The following is an 18,298-nucleotide window of genomic DNA, read 5'->3' as shown; positions in this document are numbered from 1 at the left end:
GACAAAGTAGCGTCTCCAGGAAATGCCACGGTTTTGTTTATTTGTTTGTTTTTTAAAGATTTTATTTATTTATTTGACACACAGAGAGAGCACAAGCAGGAGGAGTGGCAGGGCCGAGGGAGAAGCAGGCTTCCCACTGAGCAGGGAACCCGACGCAGGGCTGGATCTCAGGACCCCGGGATCATCACCTCAGCTGAGAGCAGATGCTTTGCTGACTGAGCTACCTGGGCACCCCCGAAATGCTTTGACTTTTCTGGGACGTGGTCACCGAACAGTCAACTAGGGGCTTGAGGGAAAGGAGTGAGTCTAACAAAAGACGACAGACGGTACCTGGGATCAGAACCGAGCCACACTGAGGGGTGAAAGCAAAAGAAATAAGCACAAGGCAGCGGTGTTCCCCCAAGGAGCCCTGACGCCCCCTCTTGGAGGGTGGTTGAGGCCGCCCCCAGCCCGCGCATCAGCACAGGTGCCCTGTGTACCAGCCGCAGACCAGGAACAACACTGTGTTTAGCTAGTCCTTGAGAGCTTGGTCAGGTGCTTTTCTTTGAAGCTTCCTTTCAGTCCGGTGGGGTAGGAACGGAAGGCCAGATGGTTCCTCTTTCTCCAGAACATTCTGAGCACCTCCGACGAGGGCACGGTGTGCCCTGTTGTATACCTGGCTCAAACTGGAAGGTGGGAGCCGCCTCCTTTCCTAGAAAAGGTACAGCCAAGGAGCCTTGTGTACCTTCCTTCATGTCCCCTTGCCAGCAGGAAGGAGCTGACATCAGCTACGTGCTCGCAGCATGCGTGGCAGTGTGATACACTCATTCCTCGAGGGGCCCTGGGGGGTTAAAGGGTAGGGTCCAGATTTATCTGCGAGGAGACTGGGGCTCAGCATCAGCAGGGCGCCCCCATGGATGCCCCCAGGAAAGCACCTCCCCTGGGCTTAGTCAGTGGCCCAGCCCTCCCCCAAAAGATGGGGACATCATTGAGTTTCTGTGTTGAGATCAGAGTGGCACCTCATCCCTCATGGATTGGGTGGGGGGGCGGGATAGGGGGTGGGAAGGTAAGGGGGAAGCAAAATTCCTTTGCATTCCCCTATCTGATGTGGCGTTTTAATGATTAGGAATCCAGTAAATAAATATTTGTAATTAAAAACTCTATTCCACTGACTTACCCTGTTCATGGCTTCTAATGGTTCAGGATGCTTTTAAAAAGTTTTGTTGTTGTTTTTTGTTTTTTGTTTTTTTTGAAGAAAAATGAAACGAAGAAAATGCATGGGAAAGATTTATGTATTTGGGTGGGGGGGGGGAATTAAACTTCTCATAATAGTTTTTAAATTAAATTTTGTACTCGTGCACATCCTTTCCTTCTCGCCTCTTCCTCTGATAGTCCCTCACCCATTAAAGCACAGGATTTTGATGGTATTCACAGGGAAGCTGATTTACTGGAATAAAGAAGTTCTTTAAGTCTTAAATGTTGGAACCTTCCCAGTGTGTCTGAACCGGGTTTCAGGTTTTACTGGCATTTCGTTGGCAGGGCGGTCTTTGGAGCCGGTCCTTATTTGAGCGTGTTTCCTGACACCTTTGGCGGTATGGTACTATGTTTTTTAGATTTAAAAAAAAAAAAAAAAAAAAAAGTTTAAATAGAAAAGCGTATATAAACAGATACAGAAGATTGATTATCAGATGTCAAGCAAAATAAAAGGGCAGTAAAAACGCTCAACAATTAACACGTGGGAAGCCCTTTTCTCTTTAAAGGGGCAGCAAAAGGCAGGATGAAGGTAGTTATCAGGAGAGAAAATTCCCGGGAAACCCCAGGAAAACTGACTTTCCATCCACTCCTCCTCCTCTCCGTGCACAAGTATCTTGTTGGAATCAGGGCAAGGATATTGCCCGTCCTGTAGCGACATCCTATATGGTCACTCCCTGCAGCTGTCCGGGAGACAGACGTTCTCCAGCTGAGCTGCAGGGAAAGCCTGCCGAGGTGGGGCTGGGAGGTCGGAGCCCACCTGGGTTGAGGGTGTCTCCAGAGACCAGCCATTCAGGGGATCCTTTGCCACTCCTGAGCCTGAAACAGTGTTTCCCAGAGCCCGTGGGGGGATCTGTGAGAGGAGAGGCTGAGACCCGGTATTGGGAGAAAGTGAGTGAGGTCCCCTGGACCCTAGAGCTGGCGTCCCATTTGATGGAGACACGCTCAGTGTATTTCCACGAAGACCAGGAACAAGACCAGAAGTCCACTATCTCCCCCGGTGCTGGATATCATCCCAGGGATATCCGCCACATTCAGGAGACGACAGACCTCAACTACGAGAGTACAAATCGGAAAAGACGAGAAACTCGCTCTTTTTGCAGTTGATGTGATAGTAGAGCTGGGAAATGTTGGAGAATTAATGCTAACATTTGCCGAAACAATAGAAGAATTGAGCAAAGGAGCAGAATATTAGGTGGGCTGCCGGCACCGAGCCTCCCCAGAAGCCGGCCTCAAGGGGGCCAGCAGGGTTGGGTCGAAAATGCAGCTGGGGAGTGGGGCGGGTCGGAAAATAACCATTTGCACGAAACCCTGTTCTAGAATTGGATGCTGAACCAGGTTGAGTTCACAGGGGCCGTAAACCAGCGTCTCTCAGAGCAAAGCCGTGCATTAAAGAAAGGGGCCCCTTGTCCCAGTGAATGGAGAGTTAAGCTGGTGCTAAGCTTCCTGGTGAACGAGCTCTGACACGCTGCTTGATCTCCGGCAGGGTGGGGTGCCAGGAGGGCCCTGGAGAGAGGCCTGGGCCGGGAGAGAGAGAGGGGAAGGGTGATCTAGGGGGCAGCAAGGTGGTGAAAGAAGCAATGGTTTGGAGGCCAGCTGGCAGGGCAGGAAATCCGTGCTCCTAATTATCCTCCAAGCGGCACTGGTATTGGGGTGGAAAGAGGGGCCCCCGTGAGGGCCTGAGTGGCGGGGTGGAGCCCCCCTTTCTAGAGGAAGAAATTCATTACCTTCTCGTCGCTTTGTGCACCCGGCTCTGTCAGCAGCCCCTTGGCTCTGTAGGTAAAGAAACGATGCAAGTTTTGATGTAAATTTGGTGAAGAAAGATTGGCATTTTTGAAACAAGAATGCACAGAGTAGGGAAAGCGCCCACTCGGGCAGGCAAGCGCTGAGCAAACAGACTTTGGGGCAAGTGTGCTGGTTTTTCTTTTCTTTCTTTTTTTTTTTTTTTTTTAATTTAAGATGACTCTATTTTAATTCTTTAAAAAAAAAATGCGGGAACCCCATTCTGATTTTCCATGTTGGGTGTACGTTTTCATAACTTTCCAGGAAAGGGTGTAACCCCCAGGACCGCCAGACTTCCACAACTTGAAAATGCATTTTAAGAGACTGGTGGCATTTCTGCCTTCAAATTTTGTTTTGGTAAAAGGAGAGTTTTTTTGTTTTGTTTTATTTTGTTTTTTTTGGTAGTGACTCACAGAGTGGGCCTCTGATCCAGGCAAAGTTTTAACTGTTCTGGGACCTCACCAGGCCATTAACCTCTGCAGCCTCCACTTCCTCGTGAGTAAATGAGACCACGTGCCAGTGACCATCACGAGAGCCACTGGGTTGTTGAAGTGAAAAAAAATCGCATGGTTGGGTGCTTAGTAAATGATACCATTGGATTATGCAGTAACCTTGCTATACTGTCTGAGGACCTAAAGACTTATTCTTTACCTGTGATTGAAGATACATGGCTCATTAATTAATTAGCTCACAAGACCTTGAGGAAATTCCTTTTTTAAAAAAGATTTATTTATTTTAGAGAGAGAGCGAAATTGTGAGTGGGGGGGGGGCAGGGGAAAACGGAAGGAGAATAGCAAACAGACTCCGCCCACTGAGCGCAGAGCCTGATGCGTGGCTCGATCCCATAATCCTGAGATCATGGCCTGAGCTGGAATCAAGAGTCAGATGCTTAATCAACTGAGCCACCCAGGTGCCCGGGGCTTGGAGAAATGTTTATAGTGAGGGGAAGACGGTGCTGTGTTGGCTGGTATCCTTGCTGTTGGAAGCCTTTCGTAATGAGGTAGTGACCACGAGTGCAAGTGTCGTGTGTGTGAGAGAGACAGAGAGGGAGAAGGAGAGACTGAGACTGCCCTGTCCCTTAACATGCTTCATGGGGCTGAAAACTACCCAGGCTTGACCTCTGGTGTCTGTGAAAGAAGTCAGTCTAGGGGAACAGAACACTAACAAGGAACTCAGACATTTCCAAGTCACAGTCTTGTATACAGTGGCACTCACTGGTGTACACTTTCTGTCTGATTGCCAGTCCCTCGTGCCTTTCCCTCTTTCCCCTTGTCCTTAACTACCAATCACCACCTTAGCTCTAGAAAATAAAATCTCCTCATTTGTGGGAATGTTTCTGTGTTATCTTAGAGGATAGAAAAAAAATGCAATACTTTATTTCAGGAGCTGTGATGGCCAGAGGAGAAGGGCACCCTTTAATGTTGTAGCTCTGGAGATTTTTCAAGAAATTTAATTTTTTAAAAAAATTTGTTAAATGTGAGGAATGCTCTGTGAAATGTCAGGAGACCTGAGCATTCTGGCTGATCTCTACCAGACCTGGTGCATACCTTCCTGAGAAAGTCTAGTACGTGTCTAGCCTGACAGTGGGCGGGTGAGGGGGAAGCCTCAGTTCAGATTCATAGGCATAAATTCCTTAACTTAGTCCGTGGTAATGGGACTCACTGGTTGATCCCCACATGTTGTGAATGATACAGAACTGCAGATGCAAAGAGATTTGAGGCAGACCAGGAGTATGAAAGCCATTTCAAGAAGAAATAGAAAAGGCTTCTCTAGGAATTGTCCTATAGGATCATTAGCCAAAGCTTTTTAATTCTTGCTGATAGGCAAGACTTCAGTAGAGAGAGCATGGCCACAAAGCAAATGAAGAAAAAAAACTCAGATCCTCTTTAAGGAAGTAGATAATATGTTAAATCTGTTAAAGACAACACAAAAAATTACAGACCAGTTTCACTTCTGAGCCTTGATATGGAAATAAAAAATATCCAGCACCACATTAAGAAAATAACATACCGTGATCAAATATTTTTTTCCAGGAGTACAAGGTTGGTTTGATATTGGAAAAAACAAATTAATATATTTATAGCTATATTAGTTCTTTAATATGTTAATAGAGTGGAGGAGGAAAAACACATGGTTGTCTCCATAGATGCTGAAAAAGGATTTCATAAATTCAACATCCTGTCTTGATAAATATATTCCCAAATAAGAATTAATGGGTTTTTTCTTAATGTGATTGCACGTGTGTGTGAATACTAAAGATAGTGTCTTAGTGGAGGAACCCTAAAGACTAAGGGTTCCACTAAGGGCAGAAACAAGGCAAGGAGGATAGTCAGTAGCTCTACTTCTACTTAGCATTGCACGTAAGGTATTGGCCAATCCAAACAGAGGCATAATTGAAGAGGAAGAAAAACTATCTCTATTTGCAGATGTTATAATAGTATGCCTGCAACACCTTAGAGAATCATTGGTTCTCTAACTAGAACACTAAAAGAATTCAATGAGAGAGCAAGATATAAAATTAATGTGTGGGAATCTATAGTCTTTGTATATACAAACAGTAACCAGCAAAAGATATTGTGGTATGCAATCACAATAGCAAGAGATAAGATAAAATACCTAATGAATGAACTTAGCCAAAAAAATGTGTAAAATTTACATGAGATGATTTTGAAACATGTCTGAAATTCACAAAAGTAACCTGGAAAAAATGTAAGATGTTACCTGCTGGTAGATAGGACAGTTTGAGATCACCAAAATATCAGTCCTCCCTAAGTTAATTCTTTTAAAAGATTTTAATTATTTATTTGACAGAGAGACACAGCGAGAGAGGGAACACAAGTAGGGGAAGTGGGAGAGGGAGAAGCAGATTCCCTGCAACTGAGCAGAGAGCCTGATGTGGGGCTCGATCCCAGAACCCTGGGATCATGACCTGAGCCGAAGGCAGATACTCAACTGACTGAGCCACCCAGGTACCCGTTTCCCTAAGTTAATTTATACCTTTAATGCACTTATGCAAAAAATACCATTTTTAAAACCAATAAGCTAGTGGATGCTAACATTTGTTTAGAAAAGTAAATATGCAATAAGTCAGGAAAACAATGAAAATAAAATGCCATGAGGTGTTACTAGCCTTGCTGGATCTTAAAACACACTATAAAGCTTCTATAATTAAAACAGCATGATATTGGCATGTGAATAAATGGAAAGACCAGGAGCACCTGGGTGGCTCAGTTGGTTGGGAGACTGCCGTTGGCTCAGGTCATGATTCGGGAGTCCTGGGATCGTGTACTACATCGGGCTCCCTGCATGGCAGGGAGTCTGCTTCTCCCCCTGACCCTCCCTCTTCTCATGCTCTCTCTCTCTCAATTAAATAAATGGAGTCTTTAAAAAAAAAAAAAAAGTAAAAGTAAAATAAATAAATAAATAAATGGAAAGACCAGCAGAATGAAATAGAAAGTCTAGAAATGGAACCAAGTGCATAGAGAAATGTAGTATTCGATAACTGTGACATCTCAAATTTGTAGGCCAAAGGTAGACTTTTAAACAAATGATCCTAGAAAATTTGACAGATATTTTGAGGGGGGAAAAGGACAAAATCAGACCCATCTTTTTCACCATACATAAAAATAAACTCCAAATCGATCAGGGATTTAAACTTAAAGTAAAATCCTATAAATACCAGAAACAAGTGGATGAGTTCCTATGGAACTTGGGTGTAGGCTCTAAAGAAACAAAAACAAGAGGCAGTAAAAGAGTGATACAATCAGTTACATAAATATAAGAAAAAAATCAAACATTTTTGCATGGTAAAAAATAAAAAACACCATAAATAAAATCAGAAGACAATAACCTGGGAGAAAATATTGGCAAGACGCCACAGATAAAGCCAGACCATTCCCTGATAGATAATGCCCGTTTAAAAATGGGCAAAAGACATGAACAGGTAATTCACACATAATATATATAGAAATGGCTCTTACACATAGGAAAAGCTCACAGGTAAGAGAAATGCAAATTACAACTACACTGAACATCAGCTCACATGGCTAAAATGGAAAAGGTGTGACGTCATGCTGTACTGGTGAGGTGGTGGGGGCACAGGTGTGCCATCCCGTGTGGTAGTTTCATTCGTAATGTAGGAACTCCCGCAGCATCTCACAAAGCTACATACACATTCGCTTTCTGACCCTGCATCCCAGTCCTAGGAATTTACCCGAAGATCCACTTCAACAACATAAAAATATGTGAGAATAAAGGTATTCAGTCTGCTGTCTCTCGGAGATGACCTAAATGCCCATCTGTAAGATGGTTGTTGAATAAGCCGTGCTACGTGAACACAGGGGGACACTCCTCAGCTTTGGAAGAGAATGGGGAAGAGCTCTAAGATTTCACAGAGTGTTTCCAGGTCATAGTGAGTGGGGAAAAAAAACAAACAAACCCCAAAAGACCAGGAGTATCTGCAACATGGTAACTTTCTGCAAGGGAGAAAAGGAAATAGTGTGCACATATCCATTCATTTGTGTAGAAGGAAGAACCAGGAAGAATAAGTCAGAAACTAATGACATCAGTTGAATTGTTATTTACAGAAAGGAGTTGGAGGGAGAGTTCCCGGTATAGACGAGGTGACACTTCTCAGTAGGCTTTTCTGTGTAGTTCTGATTCTCAGAACCAAAAATAAGAAAGAAACAAGAAATTACAATAGGAAAAAAACAAGGATGGGAGGAGTGACCCTATAATGGGACACAGAAGTACAATTAAGCCTGGCCTTATTTTAGATGAATAAGGTAACCACACTAAAGTGAAAGACATGAAGAAGGAGCCCAAGGAATTTGTAAACACAGAGTTGGACTGTGTACCCTCAGGCTAGAGACAAAAAAGAACTGCGGATAAATACAAGGCTGGTTAGTGAGTTTGTTTTTCACAGTAGCATGGGGTCCGCAGTTCTGAAGCCACTCTCTGTGTATTACAGTGTTGAGCAATTAAGTAAAAATATCCAAGATAATGGGAGCCAGATTTCTCATTACTGGAGAAGGAAGTTACAAACATAGAAAGAGGGAGAATAGAATGGACCATGTGGTGTTGAATTAGAATTGGAGTTTTCAATGGACTTCAGCGGTTTTTAAGGTGGATGGATGGATGGATGGATGGATGGATGGACGGATGGACGGATGGATGGACGGACGGATGGACGGATGGATGGAGGGATGGACAGATGGATGGACGGATGGATGGACAGATGGACGGACGGATGGATGGACAGATGGACGGATGGATGGATGGACGGATGGACAGATGGATGGACAGATGGACAGATGGATGGATGGATGGGGTGGGAGGTGGGGTCAGAGGGAGTAAGGAAGGGAAAAAGGAAATAAGGAAGGGAACATACTTTTTTGCTATTTCCTAGTATCCAGATCTGTTTTATAAATGTCATTATTATGCAGGGCGCCTGGGTGGCTCAGTCAGTTTAAGCATCTGACTCCTGATTTCAGCTCAGGTCATGATCTCAGGGTTGTGGGATGGGGCTCCACTTGGGCTCTGTGCTCAGTGTGAAGTCTGCTTGAGATTCTCTCTCTCCCTCTTGCATTCCCCACCCCTATCTCCAAATGAATACATAAATACATAAATATTATTTTTTGCTAAAAGGAACCAGAGCTGTATGGAGAAAAGTCTGATTCCAAGGCTGGGACGGAGAAATTTGAAAGTGAGTCAGGAACCTCTTGTTAAGCCAGAAAGTGAGGAACCACTGAAAGATGACAGGGACATGTCAACAGGATCCAGGCAGGGTCAAGGAGCTTCCACCTGCCAAATCTGGGGCAGCTTTGAGCATCAAAATAAATAATGACAGGAAAACATGTAATCTGTTAAATCAAATATGAATCCATAAATCCATTCTGACATAACTAAATAGATAAATAAGTGAGGGAGAAACAGGGTCTTCCTTACAGTAGCATCCCGCCCAGTAAACACAGAAGAACTCATGAAATCAAATCATTATTTGGCAACCATGCAATAAATAATCTATTCAAGTGAGATTGGGCCCTGGATGCTAAAACTAGTAGGTTGCATGTTATGAAAAACAGGATATTGATCTCTCCACAAGTACTTGTTAATTACAATGGAAAAACAGTAACTTTGTGGTGGAAAACCTGGCACATACCACCTTAACCGGGTGGATCAGGATTAACTCACCAACACGGGACCCCGCATCTGGGAGGGCCTCCCGACATGATGCACCAGGAAGGATGCAGCCTCACTAAGAGCTTTGTTCTTGCCCAAGATGCTGGCCTGAGTCCCATCAGGAGGAGATTCCAGATCGTCTAAATCAAGAGGCATTTTACAAAATCCCCGTGAGGTGCCTGGGTGGCTCAGTGGGTTAAAGTCTCTGCCTTCAGCTCAGGTCATAATCCCAGGGTCCTGGGATGGAGCCCCACATTGGGCTCTCTGCTCAGCAGGGAGCCTGCTTCCTCCTCTCTCTCTCTGCTTGCTTCTCTGCCTACTTGTGATCTCTGTCAAGTAAATGAATAAAATCTTAAAAACAAACGAAAAAACAAAATACCCGTAATGTCTAACACTCTTCCAAAAAGGTCTCAATCATGAAAGACAAAGACTAAAGAATGGAAGCCAGTCAAGGGAGGTGACAGCTAACCTCACCAAGTGATCTGGGTTCGATCCCAAACCAGAAGGAAGGTTGTGCTTTACCGTCCAGGGCATTGTTCGGGCAGTGGGTGAAATTTGGATACATTCTGTAGATGAGATCAGGATTTGGCAGACTGTGGTCCTCGGGCCGAATCTGGCCGGCTGCCCGACTTTGTACCACTTACAAGCTCAGAGTGGTTTTTACATTTTTAAATGATTGGGAACAAAATGTAAAGAATAAAATCTCTACGACGTTCTAGGAAAGGCAGAACTGCAGAGACGATGAAGCCATCAGGAGTTGGGAGGAGGAAAAGGGGGAGGATGAATAGTTGATGAATAGTTGGGGTGCCGGGAACTGTTCCACGTAGGGGGTGTACGTTTGTCCAAACCTGTGAGGTTGTGCTGTACAAAGAGTGAACCTAATATTAAACCACGGCCCTGGGGCGCCTGGGTGGCTCAGTGGGTTAAGCCTCTGCCTTTGGCTCAGGTCATGATCTCGGGGTCCTGGGATCGAGCCCCGCATCGGGCTCCCTGCTCAGTGGCAGGAAGCCTGCTTCTCCCTCTTCCATTCTCCCTGCTTGTGTTTCCTCTCTCGCTGTGTCTCTCTCTGTCAAATAAATAAATAAAATCTTTAAAAAAATTTTTTTTAATTAAGTCTGTTAATTTTTTAAAACATACTATGTTGTGACACATGAACAGCATATGAAATTTACATCTCTCTCTCTTTTTTTTAAGGTTTTATTTATTTGACAGAGAGACACATAGCGAGAGAGGGAACACAAGCAGGGTGAGTGGGAGAGGGAGAAACAGGTTTCCCGCTGACCAGGGAGCCTGATGCGGGACTTGAGCCGAGGACCCCGGGATCATGACCTTATCTGAAGGCAGACGCTTAATGATAGAGCCATCCTGGTGCCCCAAAATTTAAGTTTCTGTGTCTAAAAAGTTTTGCTGAACACAGACACACTTACTTATTTATGTGTCGTCCGTGGCTGCTTTCTGTGCCTGGACTGTGGGACTGAACAGTTCCTACAGAAACCCAGTGGCTCTCAAAGATGAAACTGTTTACTGCCTGGCTTTTCATAGAATAGGTTTGCTGACCCCCAGATTAGATAATAGTGTTAGATCACAGTATGAAGTTCCCGATTTTGATCACTGTACTCTGATTACGTGGAATAAGCCCTTAATTTTTAGGAAAGACACACGGACATACAGAGGGATAAAGAGATGTGATGGCTGCAACTCACATAGCTCAGGGCAGAAAAATGAGGGACAGACAGACAGACGGAGCAACCTGTGTGGTGAGGAGTGAATATTTGGGAAATCTGGGTGCCAAGGGAGAGTCATGTAGGAATTCCTCATATGTTGAAAGTCTACCCAGTGCCTGCAGGAAAGCGGTTCCCAGATGTCGGCTCACCACGTGCTCAAGAAGCACCAGCGTCTGTCTCCTGAGCTGGCAGCCCTGCCTCCCAGCAGAAGGCCCTCTCTTGGGGTAGACGTCTCGTGGCGATGGCTGTGGACACGCTCCGTGGGGAACCCCTCCACATCCAGCTGCAGGGGATGCACTCTGATTGTCCTGAGTGGTGGGTTGAGAAGATCCTGTAACTCAGTGGAGGGCTTAGCATATCGTCTTGGAGTTCCTGCGTTTGGTTGTACAGGGAAGGCTGGCGTCCAGGAGGAGAGGATCTAGGGTCGGGACCGCTGTTGGACACGGTCAAGGTCATAGCTGTCGGTGCTGTGACAGTCTCCAAATACATAGCCTCCTGTCCACCTGCATATTCTGTAACTGTATCAGAGGTAGAAAGAGGTGATGCTCAGGTCCAATGTCGGGATAAGACATAGTGGTGTGTGTTCATCTGGATTGAATAATACTGACCAGCATCAATAAATGCTTGGTCTGCTAGACAGTTGCCCCGTTCTGAATGCTGGATCCATGCGAGCCATGAAATGATTTAGTAGTGGAGGTTCCATCATGATGTGGGAGCGGGGGAACGTTAGCGGAAGACCCGGGAGTGGTTGCCATGCTAGGAGATATGGGAATTAAACAGCATCTCCACCAGAGGGTCCAACCCACCGGCCTCCTTCAACAGAGGTACCGGTGGGGCCTTTGCTTCTGGGGGGTCCCAGAGGGGGATCGTCCAAATTCCCATTTCGCCTACAGTTGAACAGCAAGAAAGGGGACAGCGAACAGGATGTAAAGTGTATTTATTTACAGTATTCCTAGAGTGGACTGCTAACAGGTTGTTAGAGCTTTAAATGTCAAAGCCAGAAGATAGGGAAGAATATGTTAGCCAAACCGCCGTATTTTGTGCCTCTGTGCGTCAGCCGCCAAAATTAATGGCAAGTGATCACCTAAAGAAAGTGCTGTCTTTAAAAAAGTCAGCCCATTAGGGATGCCTGCGTGGCTCAGTCGTAGAGTGTCTGCATTCGGCTTAGTTCATGAACCCCTGGTCCCGGGATGGAGCCCCACCTTGGGCTACCTGCTCAGCAGGGAGCCTGCTTCCCTCTCCCTCTGCTACTCCCCCTACTTGTGATTTCTCTCTCTTTCAAATTAAAAAAACAAAAACAAACAAACAAACAAAACCCACCTTATAAATAAATAAGTAAAATTCAGCCAAATAGCTAGTTCAGCCAACAGCTTATAGCTTCACTGAGGGGATTCAGAGACCCGAGAACTGAAAGGGAATATTTTCCAACCGCAATTACCAGTGTCAGTCTAAATGCTTTGTAGCCCCGTGTGCAGATGCCAGTGCATGTCTAGATAAGAATGGGGGTGTGTGTGCATTATTTCTAGCATTTTTGAAGAGTCCTAAAACACGCACACATTCCACTGCTCCCCCCTCTTCCTGACCACCGTCTTCTTTAAGCCCAGGAAAGAGTCACGGGAGGTCTTCTGACAGCAGGAAGTTCTAGGATCCACGCAACAAAGAGAAAGCTCTATGTTTAAGCACCCACCTAGTGCCAACCCCCCATCTGTATTCTGTTTCCTTCTTACGGAAACCAGAAGAAATGTTCCGTTTCCCGAGTGACCCGAGAGATTTAGAGAGGGGGAGCCCCGTCCTCGATGTCAGTTTCACCAACGCTGGGATTTGAATTTGAATCTTGATCTGATTCCCTGTGTGCTCTGCTGGGGTGTTTGCGAAGTTCCTGGGGAACCAGTCCTTTCCTGCCAGGATTCCCCTCCTACTCCCCCAACGTCTCCAGGTCCCTGGGTGGCACTGTGCTTCCTTGGGACTGTCAACCCCAGCTTTGCACCCACACGCCTCGCTGCCCGTTCAGAAGTCACTGCGGCATCCAGAGCCCTCCACGCTCCACGCTCCCGAGGTGTTACAAAAGCCGCTGTGCTTTTTTCCCTAAAAAATCAGTGCTGAACAGTCTTACATTGAAGGCAGCTTTAAAATTTAAAAAAAAAAAAAAAAAAAAAAAAAACCGATTGCATGGATAGAATCCAACTTTTTAAAAACAAAAATATCTTTGAAATTTTAGCTTTTTAACTTTAAAAAAAGTACTGCCTGAATATGATGGTTGGCGTTTGCCATGTCATATATTTTTTAAAAATTTCTGAAATGAGATCTAGCGCTGTTTCCTTTGAACTACGTAGGTGTCAGTGGGGTTATGAATAGCGGGATTTATCTTCCAGGAAAGTCTTTAAAAATTAAAAATCAGAAATAGGGACTTATAAACGTCTCACTTTCTGGGTTCTCCTCCTGCCTCATCCCTACGCTCTTAACTGGGTTCTTTATCACAGAAAGCATGGCGGGTGGGGGGTGCTGTCTGACAGTGTGTCTTTGTGAACACCAAGAATAAAGGAGATGCCAGAGCTGAAACTCCCAGGGGGAAAGATATCAAAGAAAAGACACAGCCTGTGCGTAAGAACACGAGTTGATGAAGCTCCTCCATGGCCCAAGGATGCCCGCGGCCTCGGGCCTGCCGCCTCCCCAGCCGGGAGGCCGTCTGTGCAGGGACAGTGAGCAGACTCAGCCTGTCAGCAGTGCTCGGGCTCGGGCTCGGGCTCCCCAGGGAGGGGGAATGAGGGGCAGGCACCAGTGAACGTGCACCGTGTGCATTTCGGGGGGCGGGAGGGGGGGGTCCATGCAGCGAGCCTGGCAAAAACCCAGCGCGTGGGCTGCCCTTGCATCGCAAAACTCCGTCTCTCCAAAGAGATGAGCTTGTTCAACCAGGAAGCGGGCGGGTGCGTGCTTGACCCACTTAGAGCAAAGCTGAGTTTAAACACATCTTTTTTAAAATAACGTTTTTCCTGGTTGTAAAATGAATGCACCCCGAGTGTAGAAATACTAGGAAACCCAGAAAAGGATAAAGAAGAAAATAAAAGCCGCTTGAAATCTCCCCCCCCCCCCCAGAGATGACAGGGGACAACGTGAAGAAGAAATTGAAATCGCGATGTGCTGGTTCCACGTCCACCTTCTGGGGATGCTGCCGTGTGTCCTGTGTGCTTCTAGAAATGCACATGGGAAGAAACAGCTTACATAAGTGGGACCAAACGTGCTACTTCCAAGCGTTCGTCTTTATTGTCCGTGTGATGAGAATGCCCGGAACCGGACCTCATATACAGCATCATTTTCATAGCTCCACAGTGAGGAACTGCGCTAACCATCAGAAACCAAGTTTGTAAAACGTAGCTGTGTATTTGTTTAAAAGAGGAGAAAGTTTAGAAGATAATACACTTTTAGTGAGAAGGGGGACTTATTTTCTGCTTTGTACTTTTCTGTTGTTGGTGGTTGTTTTTGTTTTGTTTTCCAAATAATTACACTCCTCAAAATAACCAGAGCTAATACTGTGTTGTATTTTTTTTTAATTTTATTTATTTTCAAGAGAGTGAGAGCACAAGCAGGGGGAGAGGGAGAAGCAGGCTCCCTGCTAAGCATAGGGCTCGATCCCAGGACCCCCGGATCACGACATCAAGACCTGAGGCGAAAGCAGATGCCTAACCCACTGACCCACCCAGGCGCCCCTTGTGCTGTATTTCTTAGCAACTCAAAAAAGTATATTTTGAGACATCATTAGATCCATGCTGTGAATAGGGTTTTGCCTTCTGATTAAATCACCTGTCGGCGTCCAATGGGCTTCTTGCCTGTATCACTGATGGCGAGTGGATAGTGTTCATGTGACGATGCTCTGAGGTTTTTTTTTTTTTTTTTTTTTAAGATTTTTTTTTTTTTTTTTTAATTTATTTATTTGACAGAGAGAAATCACAAGCAGTCGGAGAGGCAGGCAGAGAGAGAGGGAAGCAGGCTCCTGGCTGAGCAGAGAGCCCGATGCGGGACTCGATCCCAGGACCCTGAGATCATGACCTGAGCCGAAGGCAGCGGCTTAACCCACTGAGCCACCCAGGCGTCCCGCTCTGAGGTTTTCATGTTGTTCCAGCTTTTCCCATTGTGAGGCTGTGATGAACAGTTGTGCCCCTGAGTTATTTTGTTTCCCTGTCTGAATACTGCTCAGGATGCATTTCTGGAAAGATGGTCACTGGGTCAGAAGGCATAAAATTTTTAAGGCTTTGGTTGCAAGTAAATGAAGAGATTGATTTTAAGAATTTCTACTCCTTAATATTATCAAATATACTTTTGCTCATAATAAAATGGGTGTTATAGATAACTCTTACTGTCTTATTTAATTTAATTTTTTAAAAAGATTTTATTTATTTATTTGAGAGAGAGAGATCACAAGTAGGCAGAGAGGCAGGCAGAGAGAGGGGGAAGCAGGCTCCCCGCAGAGCAGAGAGCCCAATTCGGGGGTGGATCCCAGGACCCTGAGATCATGACCTGAGCTGAAGGCAGAGGCTTAACCCACTGAGTCACCCAGGCACCCCTGTCTTATTTAATTTAAAAGCAGATCTTTTAGTTCTTTTCTTAGAAATATTTATGAAGAATTAATTACTAATAATATCTCTAAACATTAAATACCATGCTTTTTTTGGCCAGAATTTTTTGGAATAATTTTTAAGGATAACCAATCATCTTAAAGAAATTTTTTTTTTTTAATCTTAAAGGAATTTTAAAATAAAAAATCATCGGGGCACCTCTTTGCCTACTTGTGATCTCTCTCTGTCAAATAAATAAATAAATAAAATCTTATAAAAATTAAATAAAATATAAACATATAAAAATAAAAAAATCATCATAATAAGGCCTAATAAATAATAAATGAAGCTTAAATAAATCTCTCTCCCTCCCTTTTCTCTGAGTTTTATGTAGCTGGAATAGAAGTATATGTCGTTTTGTATATTTAGGTTTTTTAATTTAGCAGAGTGTTGCAAGCCTTTCTTCCCACATGCTCCTCATAACTATCTTTTTTTTAAATTTTTTATATAACTATCATTTTTAATGACTGTGAATTATTCGGTTGACCTCACCTACCACAACGTACTCAGTGTTTCCCTGTTGAACATTTAAGTTATTCCCACATTTTTACGTCCGTAGCACTGTGGGGAATGTGGACTGTTTCCTTGGGTTCGAATTCCCCCCAGTGGATCGCCTGGGTCTGCGTTTAAATTGTTCCTTCAGAATCTTCACACACGTTCCTACTGGCCTGTCCTCTAGCTTCGTCTTAATTCTTGAAGCTTTATTCCAGCCACCTGGTGAAATGGAGCGTGTTCCCGTTGGCAGGGCACCCACTAGCTGCTGTGAAGTCCTCGGGAACCAAAGTGGTCACATTGGCAAAGTGACAGAGCCCTTTTCCTGCATGCCCCGTTGGCAAACTCGAGGGAGCGCACTGATCGCCGGTCTCCGAAACCTCTCATTCCACATCCTTCGCAAACCAGAAAAGAAACTCCACAGCAGCAGGGACCCGATTGCTGTGTCCCTTCTTTCTTTTCTTTTCTTTTCTTTTTTCTTTTTTCCTTTTTCTGTTTCCTTTTGTGAGAACATCCGCAGGCCGGGGTGGGAAGGCATATCTGGGGTCTCCTTTCTGCTAAAGCAAACTCCAGCGACTTCATTTTCAGAAATGCAAAATTCGTGAAGTTCATAAATGCCTCTTTGTTGACCGTGAGCAGTGTGGTTTGGGCCCTGGAGTTATCTCAGATAGCGCAAATCAATCTGGTGGCCTCCAGTTGTCTCAAACTGAGCTTACCTCCCTCCCCCGCTGTCCCCTCCCTGCAGAAATTTCCTCTTGGCCTTCAGCTGCACAAACTCCGTCTTCTCATCAATATGCCCTGTTAACTGCTGCCAAACCTCCGGCCGTTGACTGCATATGTTCCCTTAGTCATTTCTCTTTGTTCTAGAAGTCTGTGTTTGGTTTCTAAACCACCCCCCCCACCACCACCACCCCCTCGCCTCATTCCGCCATCACCATCCCTGGCTGGGCACACGACTGTCTACGTGTTTATTTAAAGAACATCCTAGATGGCCTGCCATTGAGAGCGCTTTTGCAATCTGCTCACAACGTGCTAAGTCATCCCCCACACGCTCTCCTAGAAAAGTGCATGAGCGGCACCCCCGGCAGCCTTCGGAGCCCAGGTGAAGGAGAGGTTTAAGGAGCTTTCTGGAAAGCATGAGGTTCCAAGAAGACAGTGTTACGTCCCCGCACAGACAAAGATTCCTTTTCTGTTTTCCGCTGGTCCAGCCCAAGAAAAGGACGCTTTATTCTTGGAGCTCAACCATGTAGAAGAACGGCCGGTGTCAGTGGCTTATTCATGGGGTCCAAGAGAAATACTTCTGGAGCTGTGCTTCTTGCACGAGGAAAGTGGGCTTGGCACGCGTAGGCAGGAGGCCTGCTTGCTGGGAATGCCCCGTGCCGGTGGCACCGGCCGTCCCCGCCCGACATGGCCCACCCAGCTCCTCTTAGCAAGCGAGGGGGTCTTCTGGGCTCCCTGTGACCACGGTCTGCACACGCCGGTGCCGAGCTCTGCCGGCTGGCAGTGTGCAGGGAGGCACTGTGTTGTTGTTCCCTGCTTGTAAGTGTGCTTCTCCTCTTACCCCTTGTAGACCCCCCCACCCCCTACCCTGAGCCCTGAGAGCAGCGGAAGAACCACCACCAGATCGGGGTTCAGGGCACTTTCTCCTCTGCTCGGGGAGTGCTTTAGAACTCTGGAAACTTATTGGGAGCTTCCTATAAATACCTTCTCTCTGTCTCTCTCTCCTCCCTCCCCCGGCTCTTCCCTCCCCCAAAAGTATTTCAGAGAGTCCCCAGCACCTGCACAGACAGTGGACCAACCTGATTTTTGCTTTGTTTCATAAATCCTACCACGAACCATGCCCGCTCAGGACCTGGTCAGGACCTTCTGGGAATGCACAGGAAAGCCTTCCCAACGCAGACTTAAAATATGTAGAAAGTAGCTGGAAGGAAATTCTCGGTGTGAGAGATTTCCCCCCCACCGCCCCCCACACTTTTCTTTTCTGAAAAAAAAAAGGTTAATGTTGACTCATTTGGTGGAGATACAAGGCACTTTCCTACCTATCCCCAAAGGGAAGTTTGCATTCTTTTAAATGAAACCATTTTAAAAGCAGAACTCAAGCCTGAAATGATCCAAGGTTCTCGGACTTCTCAGAAGGTGTAGATTTATTTACTATAGTTAAAACATAATTAGTTCTCAAGGGATAGTGTATCTTTTAAACGGCTTTATTGCCACCATATTGGCTTTCTGAATAATCAGAAACTTCTGTTATGATTATGTTCTAGTGTTCGGACAGAAACA

The 18,298-nt window shown here is 45.4% G+C and overlaps 1 protein-coding gene across 3 annotated transcripts in view; it reads left to right on the top strand.

The window, feature by feature from the left end:
• HLCS (holocarboxylase synthetase) overlaps positions 1–18,298 on the top strand; it is a 222,448-nt gene that overhangs the window by 188,709 nt on the left and 15,441 nt on the right. The window lies entirely within an intron of this gene.

This window comes from Mustela lutreola, chromosome 2 (assembly GCF_030435805.1).
Source record: "Mustela lutreola isolate mMusLut2 chromosome 2, mMusLut2.pri, whole genome shotgun sequence".
Classification (NCBI taxonomy): Eukaryota; Metazoa; Chordata; class Mammalia; order Carnivora; family Mustelidae; genus Mustela; species Mustela lutreola.
Note: the sequence above shows the minus strand (reverse complement) of the source record. Positions and strands in the feature narration are given on the sequence as shown.